The 6,000-nt window shown below is 40.0% G+C and overlaps 1 protein-coding gene across 14 annotated transcripts in view; it reads right to left on the bottom strand.

Annotated features, from left to right (window-relative positions):
• Nucleotides 1-4,498, bottom strand: part of Chd2 (chromodomain helicase DNA binding protein 2) — a 128,882-nt gene extending 124,384 nt beyond the window's left edge. For 12 of the 14 annotated variants that reach the window (XR_010052226.1, XR_010052231.1, XR_010052232.1 and 9 more), the window contains exons 1-3: nt 4,360-4,498; nt 2,181-2,242; nt 1,585-1,666 (exon numbers count right to left, since the gene is read on the bottom strand). The gene's annotated coding sequence lies outside the window, so the exon portion shown is untranslated. Of the gene's footprint in view, nt 1-1,584; nt 1,667-2,180; nt 2,243-3,100; nt 3,239-4,104; nt 4,244-4,359 lie in introns of those variants that run through there. The other 2 variants (XM_063262608.1, XM_063262609.1) reach the window with 2 other exon arrangements.
• Nucleotides 4,499-6,000: the final 1,502 nt, after the last annotated feature.

Raw genomic sequence — 6,000 nt, forward strand, 5'->3', positions numbered from 1 at the left:
CTGTCTATGTAAGATAAGATAGTATCTGATGACTGCCCTCAGATGACAGCAAGCTTTTCCACTGAATTAGCTCAAGTAGTAATATACACACTGCATATAAACACTATCATAAATACAGCACATGCTCTTTTCATAAAGCAATTCACTCTAACCCTTTATCCAAGTATAAAAACTGCCTCCAAAAGACTAGAAATTAATTTAGCAGTTACTACACTTCATATTAAATTAAAAATTATTTAAAGTTTACTATTTCTAACCTTCAGCTATTTACTTTTCTGTCCAAATACCTCAGATAAAGCATATTGCCGATTTATACATAACTTCTGATAGCATCATACAAATACCTCATTCTCAATTTTTTTTTTTTTTTGGTTTTTTTCGGAGCTGGGGACCGAACCCAGGGCCTTGCGCTTCCTAGGTAAGCGCTCTACCACTGAGCTAAATCCCCAGCCCCTCATTCTCAATTTTTATAACATTGTTCAGCACATGCCAACTACACACTCTATCAGCTGTGAAGAGGGAATCCTCATCCTAGCACTTAAGGGATATAACACTATATTCCTTTATATTCTTTTGTATATATTCTACTTTTGAGAGATTAAATATTTTAAAAGTCTATCATTTTCTATTTTATACAATATAAACACAAACTTGAACTGCAAAACAAAATTTCATTAAGCTAACACAAAGGCAATAAAATTAGTCTATTCCCCTTATGACCTATTTGAATCAAAACAAGGTAAACACAAATTGATTTTCCATAGATTGCCAAGGCATAAGTAAATGTGCTCTTTCTCATTTTAGTCAATTAGTCATTTGATTATCTTCTTTATTTCCCAAGGTATCACTTATAATTTCATATTTTCTATGATCAATCACTTAAAAACAGTAATTGAGTGTTACTTCTGAATTCAAACTTATTATGGGCAGATTTACTTCTTTACATATAGAAGTAGTCACATTTTCTGCATCCACCTTAATATTCACCTATTAAAATAATCATTTTATGGTATGCTGAACTCAGAACCTATTTCTCTTTTAGGTTCAGAAACAATTACCAGGACACTGACAGAAGCCTCTAAGAGCAGTGCATTTAGTTTGCTGGAATCTATTTTTACAGTTGTTCAAAGAACTACTAAAAATGAGTATTTTAACTATTTAATAACAAAGTCATCAAAGTGTGCTTTTAGCTTTTGAAAAGTAGTCTCAAAAAGGAAGGGAACGATGATTATAAATTTTTAGGACACTGTTTTATGATGAGTGGGGAAGGGAGCTAAACAATATATCTTTCAGACTATAAAGACAACACTAATTTAACACTGCAGATTTAACTGCCATGAAAAGGCATCATTTTATTGGGAAGATCAAATGTCTTACTACTGGATAGTTGTACACACTGATATGAATTATACGTATCAATTGTTTTTAATAGTTAACACAAAAGGGTTTAGGGTAAAACTAATAGGATATTTTCTCATCTCCTTTTATATAAACAATCGAAGTTTTTCTCATTGACAAACTTTAATGATATATTCCTACCCAAATGTTGGTAAATATTCAACTATAATGATTTTAAAAACTTACTTGATATATACAATACAGAATTTCCCAAGGGTTCTCTTTTATTCTTAAAAACTCTATTGTCTCAGTCTTCAGAATGGCACACCTTTTGGAGAAAACAAACAACATTCTAAACAACTTACTGAAGAAACAGTAACAAGTACAATGTTTTAAAACTTTATATAGAATAGAAACTATTGATGTTCTAAACTTTTGAAATATTGCTCCCTAAAATCTATTAGTCTAAATGGCAAAAAATTTGAATGTCCTAATAAGTTTTAAGTATTTAAAATGCAAAACTAATTTGCTATTAAAGGGGAGGAGGAAACCATTTTGGTCCATACCTGGCTCTAAAATCCTGTTGCCAAAATTAAACAAAGCCTTAAAGTCTTGTAGTATTTGTACTATTCAAAGGTACATTACATTACAAAAGCCATATGAATATTCTTTTAATCACTTAGCGAAAGGGGCTTTTAAACATTTCTAATTTCATATATTCATTCATAATCACTTGTTAAATCATAAATACTAATTGAATGCTAGAAATATGTCACCAAAAAGGCAAAACAAAAACCTATTAAGTTAATTTTATGTCAAACCAATAAATTTACCAATCTTACCTGGGATAAAAGCTGTATTTATTCAGAATCATCGGCAACCACATTACCATCTTCTAAGATACCTTTAAAAAAAAATAAGAAAAAATATTTAAGTGTTTTGGTTTTTAAAGATTCCTTGACAAAAACTCAAGTGTGATAAAAATGAGAAAAGGATTCCAAAAACAAGATTCAGGTACAAATATGGAGTGACACAACCTGCACATTTATGCCTGCAGTTATTTCTTATCTCAAATGTCTATCAGTCTTTGTTTTCCTCATTTGGAATGTACTAACAAATACTAGGGATTAAAACACTGGAATACAAAAAGAAACAGAAAATTCAAATGACTATCACTTTGCTTTCCTTTTTCCATTAAGTCAGGTAAACAAAAACAAAAGAGACATTGACAATGTTTTAAAAAGTGCCATGATCTTAAATTTTTCTTTACCATTTACAAATACCTCTTACAGAGCATTAAAAATCAACTCCTCCAGGAGAAATTAGTGAACTTAAAATGGCCACTGGTTACTGTAAATTTTAAACTACAAGCTATTTGATCTCACCAAATGTGGTATTAGCATTGTCTTTTAAGCAGCTCTAAAACTTGTGGTATCTACGACCTTCATTCAATACCAAACCAGGGTCCAGAATATTTTGTCTTTCTCCTAACAAATTTATCATTGAAGATCATAAGATCTTAAACTGCTAGCAATTATTTTTACATTTTACAAGTCAAAAAGGATTGTGAACTACATTCCCAATTTCTTTAAAAACCAATTCCAGCGATAGATTTCAAAGCATTCTTTTGAAAAAAAATTAGTACTTTAATTCTGAGAAATAAGGTATGCGCAACTGAGAGAATATGTACTACCCCATAAAATGTATTCCAATTGTTTTCTACTGGAAATACCCTATAAAATACGGTCCAATCAACCCGCACCTTTGATTTTAGAGGTACTACGTAAGTCTCCCCAACACTGTCTTTACGCAGTTCTTCACCTTTACAGCACAAGAGCTCCGCAGAATGAGGAAAATATATTTAAAAATACACAAAGGTATGAGCATTCCTAATTTCTTCTTCCAACGACTCTTCCTAAATTACCACAAATAATTTTTAAATGAGTATGCAGAAAACAGTTTTTTAGAACTGTTTTTTCAATACTGTTCCGTTTTTAAGCACATCTCCACTTTTATACATGCAACAAATGCAACAAATATGGCCCCTCTTCATCGCCCATCACCGACAGTCCTACTTCACTATTTACACTAAGGAAAGTAACTTCACGAAGAGCTGTGCTTTTAGAATATTCCTTAACTTTTACGGTCACGGTTTCTAATAGTATGCATCCTTTTAAATACAATATGAATTTTAACTTTTAAAGGGTAGGAACCGACTCAAGTTCGATTTAACATTCAAGTTAGAAGTTACTGATAACGGCGTTTCCTACTCATTTAAAAAAAAAGTATCAAACAGTATAGTTATGTTCAAATTATCAGGACGTCAAATGGTCTTAGCGAAAGTACTCGGTAAAAATTAAGCTGTATTCATCAAACGCCATTATCTTGCACCATTAATTATCAAATCTACTTCCTTTAAACTGCCTTATTGCCGTCGTCATTTTTGAAATACTAGAGACACTCCTGTAACTTGCCTTTTCTAAAAGACAACAAACGTCACAGACGTTTAACAAGCAGAAAGATACCTTTGCATCTAGAACATTAACAGCCGTTCTCAAAAGCAGCTTGGAAAGAGTTAAAAGCCAACACCCAACAGGGAGAAGGGGGGGAAAAGACAAGTTTAATTTTGCTTTAAGCGAAGTGAGAGATTCCATTGTTCTTTTAAATCCGACCCCTAACATGGGTCCCACCTCACCGGGAAAGATTTTTAAAAGTCCATCAACGAAGGTTTGTTGTTATTTAACGCTAAGTATCAAAGTAACTCACCGGAGCAAGCAGGGGTTCCACAGAGCGGCCGCCGCCCTCTCCCCGCTGGCTCGGACCGCAGCGCGGCGCCGGGTTGGGTGTGCAGCAGGAACCGGGTGGCCCGACCCGGTGCTCCAGTGGCATCGGCCCTCCGCACCCAGGGCTGCGTGTGCAGAGCCGGCAGCTAACCCGCCGCCCCTCCCGCCCGCGCTCAAGGACGTCGAGCTTTTCCTCCCAAGGACAAAGGACAATAAAGGGAGCAGGGGAGCTACTCACCGGGTCGAAGCGCGGCCGCAGGAGCCATCGGCTTGCTCTTCCTCGCCCGTCCAGGAAGGGTCGCCCGCCGCAGCATCCCGCTCACGGCGCGAGCCGCCTCCGGGCCGCGCGCGCCACCAGCACCGCCGCTGCCGCAGCGGAGCCACGGGCGTCGTGGGCCAGGCCTCCCCGGGCGCCTCTGCGGCGAGCTCCCGCATTCGCACGCGACCGCCTCGCCTCAGCCGTGACCTCCCCGCTATTCCGGAGCCCTCCGGGACGCCCAGGAACTGCTCCCAGCGCAGCGGCGAGCCCTTGGGCCGCGGCGGGCCGCCTGACAGCTGGAGTTGCTGTTGCCTCTCCGGCCATCTTGTGCCGTGTGTGGTGTCTCTCCAGTCTCCTCGCTCGGCTTTACTCCCTCCTCCTCCTCCCCCCGCCCCACACACCACACAACATGGCCTCTTCGCTGCGGCGGTAGCTGCGGCGGCGGCTGGAGCTCCGCGGCGCTCCAGCTAGCTCCCCTCCCCCAACCTCCCGCCTGCAGCTCCGGGACCCTAAGTGCGCACGCGCGCCGACACCCGCCCGCGGCAGCCATTGGCTGGGCCAGCTTCCTGCCATCGCTTCTCGGAGCGGCCTCACGCACTTCGTTGGTGCCTTCCTCCCGCCCCGATAGCAGACTCCTGCACACTATTGGTCAGTTCTGAACCCACCGCTTCCATGTTCTCAGCACCAATAGGACTGATTCGATGCCAATCATAGCCCGTGGGCGTTTCAGCTGAGAAGTCCCGGCCTGCGATTGGCGGATAATGAAACTTGGGGTTTGCGGAGAGAGACGTAACTTTTCTGCTCCGCACTGCGGTCCCCTGAAAGCTAGTTTGTGTGTGTACAGGCAAGTCATTAAATGCTGTCCTTTCCTGTTTCTGAGTCTTTTTCGTCTTCAAAGCAAGAGGAAGTGATAGAGCGAAAACGACATGATTGACATGATAAGCAAAAACTTCTCGTCCTTCCGTTTTTTGGCAAGCGCCATAGCCTCAGGATTTTTTTTTCCCCTAAGCAACTAGACCTGCCTTCAGGTCACAGGCAGGAGCAATAATCTTACGACCAGCACATTCCCTAACCTAATATCTGACTTGATAAACCACTTATTTGAGGTATTCTATTAGCATACCCAGTAGTCCTGAGGCCTTAACAAACCAGCCTCATAATTCTGATTAGGTAGATTCCACATTTTAGGGCTGTGTTGTTGAAAGTGGTAGTTTAAACATGTCTGCTCATGTCCCCCAGAGAATTACACAAAACGAGCTTCCTCTCAGAAACTCCACTTTTTTCCGTTTCTTCTTCCCACTTCTGCCTGGAAACAGGTTTAGGCAGAACACAAGTGAACATCTGAACCATCCTCAAGTATCTCAGGAAGTTGTTCTCTCACAGTATCGGAATTTGAAAATGTTTCTTTTGGCAAGGGGCTAGGGGAAAAAAGATGCGATTAGTTTATGTGAGGGAAAAACGTTTTTAAGAAGGGGCTTGCTTGTTGAGAGGAACAGTTCTAAGATTCTCTTAAAACTTTTTATGTTCCTGGGTTAAAATCATAACGTTACTTACTTGAGGGTGGTCATGGAATCGGGTCTCTTTAACATAGCGTTGGCTGTCCTGAAACACTTTTTTTAA

Source organism: Rattus norvegicus, chromosome 1 (assembly GCF_036323735.1).
Source record: "Rattus norvegicus strain BN/NHsdMcwi chromosome 1, GRCr8, whole genome shotgun sequence".
Classification (NCBI taxonomy): Eukaryota; Metazoa; Chordata; class Mammalia; order Rodentia; family Muridae; genus Rattus; species Rattus norvegicus.